This window comes from Macrobrachium nipponense, chromosome 19 (genome assembly GCF_015104395.2).
Source record: "Macrobrachium nipponense isolate FS-2020 chromosome 19, ASM1510439v2, whole genome shotgun sequence".
Taxonomy (NCBI): Eukaryota; Metazoa; Arthropoda; class Malacostraca; order Decapoda; family Palaemonidae; genus Macrobrachium; species Macrobrachium nipponense.
Window position 1 is genome coordinate 34,501,380 of NC_061088.1, and position 15,008 is coordinate 34,516,387.

Genomic DNA, 15,008 nt, shown 5'->3' on the forward strand with positions numbered 1-15,008 from the left:
GGAATAAGTCAAGAATGCAAGAAAAGGAAAGAGGAAAAAAAAAACTTTCTACAAAGAAGCCGCTTAAACAAACAATCGAAGGCATGCAGAAGCTGAAAGTGTCGCCAGCTTGTTTATAGTTACTTTCACAGTAGTAAAAAAAATCGTACAAAGCAATTGTCACTAGAGTGGTATTTTACCCTAACAAAAATAAAAGTGATTTAGGCAGATCGAATGTAAGAGAAAGAAATGATAAGTCGGTGGACAGAGCCGTTCTCTCTCTCTCTCTCTCTCAGCGCACCGAACACTGACTCAAGCAAGTTTTTTTTTTTTTATTGTATTGCATTTGTTTTCATGTTTTATCAATGTTAAATTTATTGTGAAATAACATTTTATTTTTCATGTGAATTAGTACTGCTTTTACATATATATTATAGTAAAGATTTTACTGTTATGGAGGAGTAATGATAGTTTATATCTGACAACATCTCCAAAGGTTGTGAGAGAGAGAGAGAGAGAGAGAGAGAGAGAGAGAGAGAGAAATTGGTGGAAGAATGAATGGGAGTGGTTAAATGGCGGTCGGAAGCATTTCTGTTGTGGCGCTCTATACGAAGTCAGTGGCAGTCTGTTACGAGAGTCGGAAAAAGCAAGCCAGTTAGTGGATTCGCAGAGTTGGTTTGGCAGCATTTGTCCGTTGGATGTTAGTTGATTTTGTGGTGTTTGATTGATTTTGGTGTTGTAAGGTTGTTGTGCGTGTGTCTGTCTGGTTTTGGTGAAGTTGAAGAGGTTGGGGGTGCATTTTCGGTGTCTGTGAGTGGTGGTTGGGGCAGTGTTGGTTTTGGCGGGTTGTTGTGCTTCTGTAAGTCGTGTGGTTGTCGTGTTCTTTCGGGCTGTTGGTGTTAGTCTGCAGTGATTGGTTGGGTTATTGAGTTGTTGTGGGGTTGTGGGTCACAGATGGTTGGGTTGTGTTTGGTTGTCGGCGGTGGTTGTGTGTCAGCTACCCTATAGCCTATATCCGGCGGACAGCACAGCCTAGCCCTGAGTATCAGAAGCCAGAGGTGAGTACCTGTTTGTGTTTTTTTTTGTTCTGTATGTAGGTATGGGTCAATTGTCCTGCTGTATTTTGTAATGTAAAGAGGAAAGTGTGATTGAGGGTGGTTTTGGTAGCCAGACAGATTAAGTTTATGTGGGGGAGATTTGCTGCTTGCTCTTAAGCTTGTGATCCCGCCACACTGTCTCTTTCTCCTCAACAATACCAAGACCCACGAATACTTAAAATCATTCATTCCTTATTCCTCAAAAATATAAATTCCCCCTCCCTCTACCTCAAGTTAGCTGTGTATCACCGCAATGACGAATAGTTTTGTTAATCATTTGTGCTAAATTTTATTGTGAAAAGCTTTGTTCTTTCATTTACTATTTTGTTAATATTGTTCAACTAGACCGTCTCACTCGGCACACCGAACACTGGCTCAATTAGGACTTTTTTTCTGTGTTGCATTTGATTGTTTTTATATTTTATTATTACTTTAAATTTATTGGGAAATTACCTATTTATGTGAATTGTTATTTCTTTTACATACTTACAGTAATATTTTAGCTCTCTTCTCCTTCTCCTCAACATATTAACATTCCCTTGTTCAGTCTCATGTCAGTTACGCATGACGTCACTGCGGTTACGTACGATTTTAAACATCCTATACACTAAAATGTTATATTGAAAGCTAAATTTTATATTAAATGCTTTACAGTGGTCCCCCCGTATTCGTGGGGGATTCCCACCAGAACCCCCTCCCCCGTGAATAGTTGGAACCCCTATAAAAATGCTTCAAACCTCCTATTTTGTTAGTTTAAACTCAAGAAAAACCACAACAAATTTTTATACTTGGTCTTTTTAATAGTTTTATCACAAAAAGTGCATTATTTATTTTGTAGGATATTGTTATCAAACTATATATTGTAAATGAAAAAAAATTTAAAGTTTAATTTGTAAGACCCATTAGGCCATCGAATAAAAGTATAAACCAGATAATCCGTCAGTTCGAAGTAAAAGCATTTGTTCGACAAATGATACAAAATTTTCTCAAAAATTTTCTTTGAAAAATGGAAAGTTCGACATGAGAAACGTTCGACAAACAAGGTATCACTGTGCAATTAATGCATTCCAGACCCCCAACATTATTAACAATACATTATATAAGGAATAAACAGTTTCACATACATAAAACAATGAGAAATAAATATAAATGACTAATGAAATTAATAAATAAACATTTAACATCACTCTTACCTTTATAGAAAACATCTGTTAGCGTATGGAAGACGGAGAGGAGGGGAGAGGGAGGAGAGGTTATTGTTTGGAAGGGGAATCTCCCTATAGAAGACTTCAGGTATCAAGGACCTATCTGGGGTTACTTCTCTTAGTTTTTTACTGGCATTATCTAAGGTTACTTCCCCTCTTCGTTTTTTACTGGCACTAGGACCACCTTAAGTGTTACTGGACCCCTGTTGCAGAACAAAACTGTCCAGAGACATTTGTTTCTGGCATTTCTTAAAAATTTGCCTAAAGTTGAACACAACATTGTCATTAAACATGTTGGAGACATGGTTTACAACTTCTTTGTTGGGATGACAATTCTCCACAAATTATTTTACATCATTCCACTTTGCAAACATGTCCTTAACCCTGAAGCAGGCATATTTTGTATGCCCATTCGTTTTCTGAATTTTTCAAACCAGCCTCGGCTGGCCTTAAATTCACTAACAGCAGCGCTTGTTGTAGGCATTTTTTCACTGATATCAACATGAAACTTCCTCCAACACTTTGCTAAGAGTTCTTTAGCAGTTGCACTTGAATACATAAACCACAAAAACAATGAACACAAAAGCAGAATGGGTCACGAAAGAAGATGGGATGCTTTGCTTGGGTGCTCAATGCAGAGCTTGGTCACACGCTGGGCCATGGACGGAGTGTTTCTAACTGTTCAAAAACTGAGGAAACATATAATAACCAAGACAAAATTTCATAGAGAAAAGTCTACAAAAACAGAAAAGTAAGAAAAGAGAGGCATACAAAAATATGGAAACCATGGTTTGACTGTATATCCCTCCTAAACTGTACATAAAACTCCTTAACTTTTCTAAGGTTACTCCTTAGATAATTTTACCATTTTTTGCCAAATGATGTAGTTGGAATTAAAAGAAATCCCTCCCTGACAGTACTAAGCGCAATATGGCTAAAATCAAATCAAACATTGGTAAAATTAGAATGAAAATATAGGGTTGAAAACCTTTAGAAAAATGCAGCAAACCTTAAATACTAGGTAGGACAGAAACAATTAATGAACATTAATCATCAACTTTTAATGTTAAGAAAGGAAAATTAGGAAATCATTTTTAGTGCGTTCGCTTTTAAAGTAAAGGTACAGTTATATTGTAAGATTAAAATACTGTCTCTCATTGATCAACACTTTCATATAGCTCAAGCAAGACATTTGAGGTTGCTGATAGGTTACAGCATTGTGCTTCCACACGTTATAACCTATTGCAAAGGATAAAAGATTTATTTCCTTGTGGGACAGACAAAACACTGACAATGATTATAAAGGCCTTTCAATAACCAAATAATATACAGCTTTCAATAACCATAGTATAACATACAACATTAAACTATGGGGGCTCATTGCTATTAGTTTCAGTCTTGGTTGTCATTTTCATTTTTTAATCCACAGCGTGTTTTACTTATAAGCACATATTGTGATGGCCCATCAAGATCATAAGTTCTTAAGAAGTTTGAAAGGTAATACTGGATTAAAGGTTTAAATTAATGTATAAAAATCCATCAACTAATTAAAAGTGAAATAAGATAAAACTATTATCATACTTCTGCTACTACTGCTATTACTAAAATAATAATACCAAAAGACAGGACACCAAATTTTTTTTTCCTTCCAGATGTATAATACAGTAAGTACTATGTTACTACATAAGTCACACAGGTAATAGGACAAATGTACAGGCAGTCCCCGGGTTACGACGGTCTCGGCTTACGACGTTCCAAGGTTACGACGCTTTTCAATTATATTCATCAGACATTATTTCCAGGGTTACGACGCATGTTCCAGGGTTATGACGCCTACAACACTCATCTGGCAGATGAAATATGACACCAAAAATGCAAAATAATCAATATTTGAAGGTTTTTTTTTGTGAAAAATGCCATAAGAATGCAGTTTACATAGTTTTCAATGCACCCAAAGCATTAAAAGTCAGGTTTTCTTAGGATTTTTGACGACGTTCCGGCTTACAACGATTTTCGGCTTACAACGCGTCTCAAGAACGGAACCTCCGTCTTAACCCAGGGACTGCCTGTATTCTGAAAATTTCTATTGTTATTTAAGATTAACTTTTTTAGAAATAATTTACAAGAAATCAAGTGTTGTACTTTGTAATACAAGTAATATTACAGAACTAAACTACTATCACTGGTCCCTACACCTAATAGCACTTTTGAAAGAAATTAGAATCTCAAAGACAAATATCAATATAAACTAAAGGACAAAACCAAAGGAAAAACTTACTCCAGCTTCTTTCTAACAATACTGTATTAAGTTCTTAATCACCAATCACCCTATAGTAAAGAGAGCACAAGAAAAAATTTGTTACTAATATTCAGAAAAATAAATAGTATATGAGAACACCAATTTATGCAGATTTAACTTCCTCAAGAAAATTATTCTGATTTTCCAAAATATGAAATAAAGTGCAGGGCAACTCACAGAGTAAACCATCTCTTAAGTCTTCACAACCAGTTATAATAACCATACACTGAAATAGGTCACTGTCAAAATAAAAAATTCCCAATACTAAAGGAAAGACCATAAAAGGTTCTTTGAGGTACTATTCAATAAGGGTCCCCTCTAGCACCAGTTTCTATTCCTTTTCTTTTTGTCGCACTCCTTCAATGTTTTATGGATGAAATTTCCCCCTCATTAATGAGCAAATCCTTATGGCCAGCAGAATAAGACTAAAAATTAATTGCTTGTCTATTCAAAATACTTTGAGTATTTTAGACAGGGTATTGCATATAGTTCTGCAAAGCAATGAATTTTAAAAGGAAAGCTTTTGAATTTCACAGGCAGCTGTTTTTTTTTAGTGTAAATTAGAATACTAATGATTTCTGAATATATATGATTTTAAATAACAATCTTGAAAATCACTCTATTCTCTGTTATACACACATAGTGCACATAGATTAAATGTGATTCAGGCCCTTACATTAAACACTGTAACGGAGTAGCATGAAAAATCTGTAAAATTCCTTCAGTGAGATGATATTATAGTACGTACATAAAAGTAAATCACCTTTTTCCCAAAACACATCAATTTGCCAAGGTACACTACAGCATTTTAGAATTGTAAAACTATTTGTGCCATTTATACCATAGTGTTTGGCGATGAAAGGAAATGAGAACATTTTGTACCGAATAAGGAAACTTATCATTTGTAATAACCATATCCACAAGCTGTCTAAACTAAATATCCCAAAGAATAGCTGCACAGCCAATGAATCAAATTTATACTTTATCAAATGGGGAAGGGGGGGGTGGGAGATTGCAGGCAGACCACAAAGTAGGACAACTGAGTAGGATGACTAAAGCTGTAACTAATTACTGTACACATGCCATGAACTTTTTTTTTTTTACATTTATTCATGCCCTTTATTAAAGGGTTTTACAGCCTCTTTTACAGTATGTATTCTGTAAAAACCAGCCTGGGCTTGTGATTCTTTTTAACCTGTGTTCGTGATTCTTTCTTCTTTTTAACCTGTGTTAGTGATTCTTTCTTTCATCAAAATACAAAATATCTTATTATTACAACATAAGCAAATAGATGCACTTCTTTTCAGGCATATAATCCCTTGAGGCCTGTCAATAGTAATGTCATAAAAAGAGAATAAGGGACTCATGTAGCATATGAATCCATGAAGATCACTTATTTGTAAACCTGTCATCAGAACATTTGAAAAATAAGATATGTATAGGGAAATAACTTTGGGATATTAAGCTCCTGAGGTTCATCAAACGCTATCATAATAAAAAAAAACTAGTTGATAATATGTGATTAAATTTGATTTTCTACATAAAATAACTATCTGAGCAGATGATAATCATAATTATAAACACACTGCATGAATGTTACATAGCAATAGCTTAATTGTTACATAACTATGGTAGAGATAAAATCTAAAAATACAGTATAAAAATTTAAGTCCAATCCTAATATGTAATTAAATTCTTTCAAACACCTGATGTCTTTTAGTATAGTAATACTAAGATCATAGGGGTTAGCCAGATCTTTATATCAGCAACTATCACCTATCAAGGAAGGAAACCCCACAACGCAAATCTGACAGCATACTGAGGCAATGTTACCCTCTAGTATGAGCTGATGGGTGGAATAAGTGTCCTCAATGAAATGGAGAAAAGGGAAATAAATCACCATATTACAAGAGGCTAACAAACTGGTTCAAAAAAGTCTGAACTTACTAATTACACAATGACAATCCTTCTGCCAGTAATAAAATAAAACTAGAGCTATACAGTCGACCCCCAGCAATTTGCGGTTCTGGATTCGTGGCTTTCCCCATTTGCAGATTTTTCTGAGGAACGTGTATCCACATCACTTGTGGAAAATTCATCTATTTGCAGTAGTTTTCATAGAGAAATAGTAATCACTAATTACTGTATTTTCATATTTTCATTACTAAATACATCTTTCATGATAACACTATTAAAATGGGCAATTGTAAACTTTTCAGAGGGAGTTTTTAGTGTTTGAACTTTCAGAATGGGAAGTTATAAGTATTTTTAGAGGGGTGCCAAGTATTCGAGGATATTAGCAATTTGTGGGGAGTTGTGGTCCCTATCCCCTGCGAATAGCGAATACCGAGGGTCACGGGGCCTATCACTGTGATAGGAACTGTAAATAATAAATGGCATACAAACTTTAGACCACAGTGTGTGTAGCTACCATGCACTTTGCGAATATTAAGGATAATATTCACATAACTTATCCTTAATATTCACATAACTTAATCATTTTATTCAAACTGCCCTTGCAACTTCATCTAGTGCTAGATGATTAGTACTTATGTTCATCAACTTCAGCCTGGCAGTAACACTGATACTTTCAGAAATCCTACTTGTGATACAGAAGCATCCTACAAAACAGAACCACCATCTCCAAATAACTTATCATGTGACCTGGCACTGTGTTATATGTACAAACAACGTTGCTCTAAACATGACTTTTTCATGATATTGCTCATATGGATTTGATTATACGTACTTGAAGAATTTTCATCAATAATTAAAGGGGGTTTTGGAGTTTTGCAATTATTTGCATATAACCAAAGATAACTTGTGTAATCTAGAGATGATAAGAAAACTGAAAACAGTTTAGTAAGCAATCAATGCATAAAACATATATATATTAATCTTTTTTAGTTATATAGTTTATATAAAAATCACTGTCACAATAATAGAATAAAATATTAACACATTCACATACAAACCGCGAACATTGCCGTCCATGGCTGAGAAAAATGTAAACAAAGCTAATGTTTCACACAATGCCCACCAGGTTGGAAAAGTAGAGGTAACCAAAAATGCTGTAAATATTTAAAATACTATTGCCTCATTTACTAACAATGTTACTTACTTTATTTAAGATTTGTGAATTTTTTTACATGTTACATTTCACAGGAATACAGCAGAAGTGTGATTTGTTGGGGGATTAAAGTCATTTGTCTCAACTCCAAGACTCAACTCACTCACCTTTGTCACATGCAGTGATTAATAGTTTTTGTGTTTCTTGTACCTTTAGTGTGGTACAGCAGTAAAATTTTGAATTTACTCAAAGTGCAAAGCTTCAAGAGCTGCTAAAAGTGTTAAATAAATGCCAAAGAAACGACTGTATTGCTAGACTTTCTATGTTCTGTGGACTCAAATGCTACAGTTGCCCATTAGTACATCATCAAGCTGATTGTGAGTTACTTCATAAAAATACCAAAGTCTACAGTACTTTGTATTTTTTCCTAACATACGAACCTACGCTTTTATAGATGGAGTTACTCAAACTTGGGTTGTCACTGAATCATCTCAAAAAACAAAATGTTATTGCATAGGCCTACAGTCACCCATGACCATAGCCACCCTGACTCTTCTACTGTGCTTACAACTGCATCTGCATTAGCAAGGTCACTGAGTTATCTCCTGTTCTCACTGTAACACCATAAAAAAATTTGTAAAGGAGCTAAAATATTTACTGGAGCAGGTACGTATTCATTAATGAATTAAAGCACTCTGTTCTGCGAAGAAATACCACAGAAGACATTACTTAGCCAAGATGAGAACTGAGCACCAGGTTTAAGACAAAAGCAATTAACACTGCTACTTTGTGCTAATACCATTGGGTTTATGATTAGAGCACTCTAATTTATAAGAGCTGCTAACCTCCAAGCCTTGGAAAAAATAAATGCTAACCACTAGTCTTTTGGATACATAACAAGAAGGCATAGATTTGTTTGTTTGTTTGTTTGTATGGTGTTTTTACGTTGAATGGAACCAGTGGTTATTCAGCAACAGGACCAACGGCTTTATGTGACTCCCGAACCACGTCAAGAATGAACTTATATTACCAGAAATACACATCTCTGACACCCTCAAAAGAAGGCATGGAATACCCGAACACATTTCTATAAGTAGCTTCATTAATGCTTTGTCCAGAAAGTCGGAAAAAACCCTAACAGTACTCAACTGACTTTTAGGGCCTTATTGACACTGCAAAATGGACCTGGCAACTTAGAATTACACATGTACCAGACTGGAGACATCAAAGTTGTCTATTATTCTCTGACACTGAGAGTACCCATAAGGTTTAAGGCCCATTACTCTCTGTATTCTATGTATTGTTTAGGCTAAGGAAAATAACCCCCACTAAGGAAAATGTAATGCAGATGTGGAAATTTATAAAATTGCTGATGCCAAAAGTAACATTAAAAAAAAAAGCCAAGAAATCAAGCCTCATGCCAGGTAAAACTTCGGCCATAAAGTGTCAATAGCTTCACAGGATTTAACAAGGAGCCTATGTAAGAAATAATCAAAGAAATATTTATTACAGATAAGTTGTGTTGGAAAGGGTATAAGCTATGCATCTTACAGAACTTTAAGATTACAACTCACTTGGTGGGGCTAAACCCAACAGATACTATATTATGTACTAGAAGATACAGAAGAAACGGTGCCAGGTAAGTTTATGATGTATAATACTGCAGCAGGATTTCATTGGTTACCCACTCTCATGGATTATAGCAATGATACTATACTACTGACAAGTCAATCATACATGACCTGAAAGCAAAGGAAATTGCAAAAAATACAGTTACACTAAAAAAAATATTTTTCAAAGAAATGATACAGCAAGAAAGCATTACAAAAATCTCTATGTATATCCCAGAGGTAAAACCCAGAATCCCTACCTCTTTTTCCACCCATTCTATCAGAGAGAATCTGAGACCAGTCACTCCTTTTCCTTTTCATAGAATGTATTGAACAACATGAACATCCCAATGACCTGCATCCATATGTATGTATGTGTGTGTGTGTGTGTATTTATGTAAGTGTAATAACTTTACAGCAAGAACTACATCAGCATGTTTGAGTTAGGTCATCATTTTCATCATCAACCAAAACTGCTGAGTAATTGTGTGAAACAATTATCAAGAAGTGGTTCCTTTTAGCATATACAGTATTCACAATGTATAAAGTTACACAATTTTTAAAATTAAAGTAATCCTTTTTAATGGTACTGTTTCAATATTACATATATTGAAGTATTGTAGTCCAGGTACAATATTTGTATACTATTATCCCTCTCTCTATATACTAGTACACTTACTACTAGACAGTACTGTAACCCAAACGGGGCATATCGTTCTGTGCATATAATATAAATAATTTGGTAAATAATCATCTTTAAAATGTTAAATACTGATAAAGTTTATGACCAACAATACAACGTACAGTTTTAAGACTTAAGATCGTGGGATCAAGAGTTATTCAAGGATTTTAAATTTTTGTGGGGAGCTGATACCCCTAATCCCCACAAAGTTCAAGGGGCATCTGTACTTAAAGAACATGAATATCTTCTCTAGAACCAGAATGATATTGACATGAAACAAATATACTATAATGTACCCAGGCCAGCAGGCCATTCATGAAGTACGTACTAAAAATACTGTACAAATACAGCAAACGTATAATCATCTGGTAAGTGACTCGGATAAAATATTAGAATAGTGTATTAGAATAATAGATAAAGTCTACCATGAAGAGAAACATTCTGCCTTCCAATATTAAGCCTCGTGGAAAAGAACATTAATTCCCACAAATACAAAAGAAATAAAAGAATAAAAAAAAATTTACCTATCATGATAAAACTAATAGAAAAGGACGGTGAAACCACTAGACATAGCTTAAAACTACCCAGATCTAGACATGATTTTTCAGTGATAAGGAATCCTAGTGGCAAAGGTTGGATTACATTGAAGTAAATTCACTGCAAAGCCAACTCTGACTATAGTTTACCAAAAAGCTACATAGCCTGTACTTCACCAGAAACATGCAGAGGGATAGTATTAAAAAAAATTCTAATAGACACTTTTTTTTACCATCAAGAAGAAGCTACTTCTCAGTTTATGTAAGAACCTGATTAAGCCAGAAATTTAATGGCATAAAAGCAGTTTGGCATGTAATCAGACCTGAAATAATTACCACAAAAGTAGAAACTTTAACCAGTTTATTCTGACCATTCTCTCTGTCCAGCTATGATAAATTCTCACCTGAGGATAACAAATGTTTTTCCTTCATGAATCGTGTAAGACATAGTTAAAAAAAAAAAAGGGATTGCTAAAAGGGACGTATTTTACGGAGCGACACGGCCGAGCCCAGAAAATTAAATTATGAGTGATCTCTTCTTATGTTCAGCAGTCTGAATTTAAATCAGATCTAGAACATAAAAGGCATAGTACCTCAACTAAATGCTAAATCTTGATACTGGTAAACAAATGTAGGTCTATTATATCAAGAAATGCAGAGATCATTTCAGTTCATTGCAGATTTACATATTTGTACAGTATATTACTGTTTAAGGCTTGAAGCAAGCTACAAAATAATTTACTTTAAAATAAAAATCTACAAAATAACTTACTTTTCACAAAATAAAAAGGCAAATTACAGATATGAAAAGGGATCACTAGAATAATTAGATGTTACTGGCTGAGGAACAATACCAGTGAAATTATGTTACAAAAAAATTAAAGTATCAATGAAAAATATATTTTGGGGGGATGTTATGAATAAATAATACAACACTTGGTTCCAGGCTAGCTAGAACTACAAAAAAGCTAAACTACAAAAAGTTATACAATGCTAATTTCAGATAAGGACTCCTAAATTTTGTTCTATCTTTCCATGCATGACAGTAAAAACTTTAAACATTAAAGCTAGCAGAGAGTATTCTACAAAACAGTCAAGGCTAAAATCCATGCAATGTTAGACCACAATGATGATGCAGGCAGCATCAGATTACTGGCAGATGAAAGCCTCTTAACTTATTCAAGATACAAAAATGTATTGTAGAAGTTAAATATTGCTTAAATAAAACTGCATTAGCCTTCAATACAGTGATCTTATTGCTTCATACTTATAGACCAAGCTATTAACAGCTCTTCAAGTACGTAGTAGTAAAATCACAATATACATAAAAGTAAGACTTCTTCATTGCAACATCTCTGTCAACAGACAAAGTTAAATGAGAAATAAAGGAAAACTTCAAGACGTGCTAAGAGATCACAAAAAATTCAGCTAGTGCTAACCACAATACACTTAGAATTGATCCAACTACTACAGTAATGAGATCTGATACACAAAGCTTTAATAATTTACTGGATGAGTTAATCTATTACCAAGAGATAGATTCAATATAATAAAACATCTCAGCCAATCATCACCTTATTATTGCTACTTAAAAGAAATCTCGACCTGGATACTTTGAAAATAAAAATACTTCCTACATCTTTTGATTTTGGAATGCCTTTGACTTATTTAACAAGTTCCTCTAATTTTACAACAGTATGTACGTACACTGAATGTGGACAACATAATGTATAGTTCAGCTATAGTACTTACAATATTAATATCTACTCCATATGACTGACTTATTTTCTTAAGTCTTTCCATGTCTGTATTCATGTTTTGTGTGAGTCGTGATTTCATGAGTGGAAAAGCAGTAAAAAGTAGTAGTGTTTCTATTATTATAAGATTCGCTCTTTAGTGGCAACAAAGTCTTACCAAGTCCTGCACTCCCTTGCACACCAAAATGGTACAATGAAGCATTACAGAGCCACCTAAAATTTGACATCCTAATCTTGATGTAATTTAACCACCTGAGATTTTTACAATAGAGGTAGGGGTTGGATTGGGGTATTGAAAACTTTTCTTTGAAAATATATTCTCTTCTGGTTCACACTAGTTTCTTGTATTGTGTGTGGTTTTCTCTTTAAAATGACAGAATGCTTTTTTCTTCTTATTTTTTGAAGCCAAATAACACCACATAAAAAAAGACCAAAAATAGAAAGTTTACTTAATGTAAGTGTACTCTTGTCTAATATTTATATATTAGTTAAAACTACATTACATTTCAATTCTGATACACATATAATAATATATTTATATCTTATCATATATTTGTGATTTTCTACTTTGGTCTGGTTTAATGATAACTCTCTGAACTACCCTTACTTGTGTGGCATTACATATAGTTAAGCCAGGGCTCAATCACTCTCCAACATCAGAATGTTTGTTCAATTTACATATTTCCCCTAACAGATGACATCATTTTATAACATCAGCATATCAAAGGATGCAACTTTTATGAAACCATTTTCAGCAAGAAACAACCACACCAAATCCTTGTAAATAGGTTTTCAGTTAAAGCAACTTTTGTGCTCTACTCTACAAACTACCTTACTGAAAGCGATATTGTAGTACCTGAGATTTTGAAAGTTAAGACAATCCTACATCTAATTAATCGTATTTTAAACTTTTCTTTTTTTTGAACCTAGCTATGACTTAATCTACAAAGTTATTTCCCTGCTCCAAATACTTGGAGAACATCCTAAGTCCATAAAATAGCAACAAGTAGTACAGAAGTTGTAGCACAATACATTGTCAACATGGTATTTTTCTCAAAGGTAGTGAATGATAATGTATTTCACAAAGAACTTGAGAAATATTACACTAAAACAGTAATACTCAATAAAGCCATCTACGTACTGCAGTAGTAAAGATGAACCTTAACTAACCCAACACCACTGGAGCCTGAGTTGTCTCAAAATTGGGCTACCTAATGAAAATCCAAATTTATCAAAGGATTATACTGTAGTATCTGTAAAGCTACCCAACTCATTACCTTTTAAAATATTGGGTAGCAAATAAATTCTTGTAATATTAAACTTCACTTTATGTCTGATATCACTTTATTTAGAAAAAAAGAAACATGATTTTATAATTTACTAAGCCTTGAATGAGAGCCCCAATTTCCCATGGAGTCACCAGTTCATAGTTGCCTCTCTACATTTATAACATGCTTCAATAATATACATATCAATTTTATGGGCTAGTACTTGAGACATATTTGTATGCACCTAAAAATCAGTGGGGAAACAAATAGCACTGATGAGCATGTAGGATACAAGCACCTCATTAACTTTTGAAATAACCTCATCTAAAATATGAAATAAGAATCGTCATCATCAATATAAGCTTTCAAAATATAATTCTGATAGGGTATAAAAATATATTTGTGACTAAAACCAAACATTATCAATAAAATCTAAATGAAAATTTACTAGAACTAAATGAATAATAGTGGAAGAAATACTTATTTCACAACCCGTGAACTATATTAATGCATATGGCTATGATTCACACAGTACCATGGCAACAATTATTATCATAAATAGCCCCTTAACATAATAATAACTACATGGTATATGTGTAATTTCTTTACTCCAAATTCAATAAAAAAAAAACAGTTTGGGTTCATGAACAATAACCACCAAAGATACAGGCAGTCCCCGGTTATCGGCAGGGGTTCCGTTCCCGAAGGAGTGCCGATAAGCGAAAACCGCCATTAACCGAAACGTGGCGATTTATGGCACCATAATGGCGCCTCTGTTACATATTTTATGGCATCATAAGGCACCTTACGGCACCGATAACTGGAACTAAGCCTGTTATGGCGCCATAAACCATCGATTTTATGACGCTAGACGAGCATCATAAAACCAGATTGCCAATAACCGAGGACTGCCTGTATGGGCATTTTATCAACAAAACTCCAACTGTTTACATTTACATGAAGTGCAATTAGCAAATTATATTTTCAGGTAAAATACAATGGACTAGGCTTACCAGTTTTAAGCCATATAAAATGGAATCTTTTCAAAAATATTCACAAGTCTGCTTTGAATTGGGGAACATGAGCCTACAAGGAAGATTCTATCTTATTTCCAGTCACTGCTTGGTTTTAGCTGATCTCTGACTCTTCGTTTCTCACACAGATGATCAGATCTCTATCAAGCCAAGAACTTGCAGTGTTGCCAGATAATTTTGCAAAAAAATCACAATTTTATAGTAAAAAAATGTTTAGCTGCTTCATTTATTCTATACAGAGTAATTTCTCAGCTGCCACACATGACAAAAGTTACGAGATGCCTACTTAACTTGGTTATTGTACTAAACATTCATTAAACTTAAATACTACATATACAATATAATTTAATAATTTAACATAAACCAATTTTGGATGTTCAATGCATTCTGACTATGACATGTCAGTAGGAAAAAAATGGACACAAAACGTGAATCAGATTCAGACCGACATCAGCATACCTAATTGAGCGA

General features: G+C 34.0%; 1 long non-coding RNA gene across 1 annotated transcript in view; it reads right to left on the minus strand.

Moving 5' to 3' along the window:
- The window catches only part of LOC135216053 (uncharacterized), a 32,651-nt gene extending 21,484 nt beyond the window's left edge, over positions 1 to 11,167 (minus strand). Inside the window, exon 1 of the long non-coding RNA XR_010314792.1 lies at positions 4,560 to 11,167. This is a non-coding gene — a long non-coding RNA (uncharacterized LOC135216053). The remainder of the gene's footprint in view (positions 1 to 4,559) is intronic.
- Between the last annotated feature and the right edge of the window lie 3,841 nt (positions 11,168 to 15,008).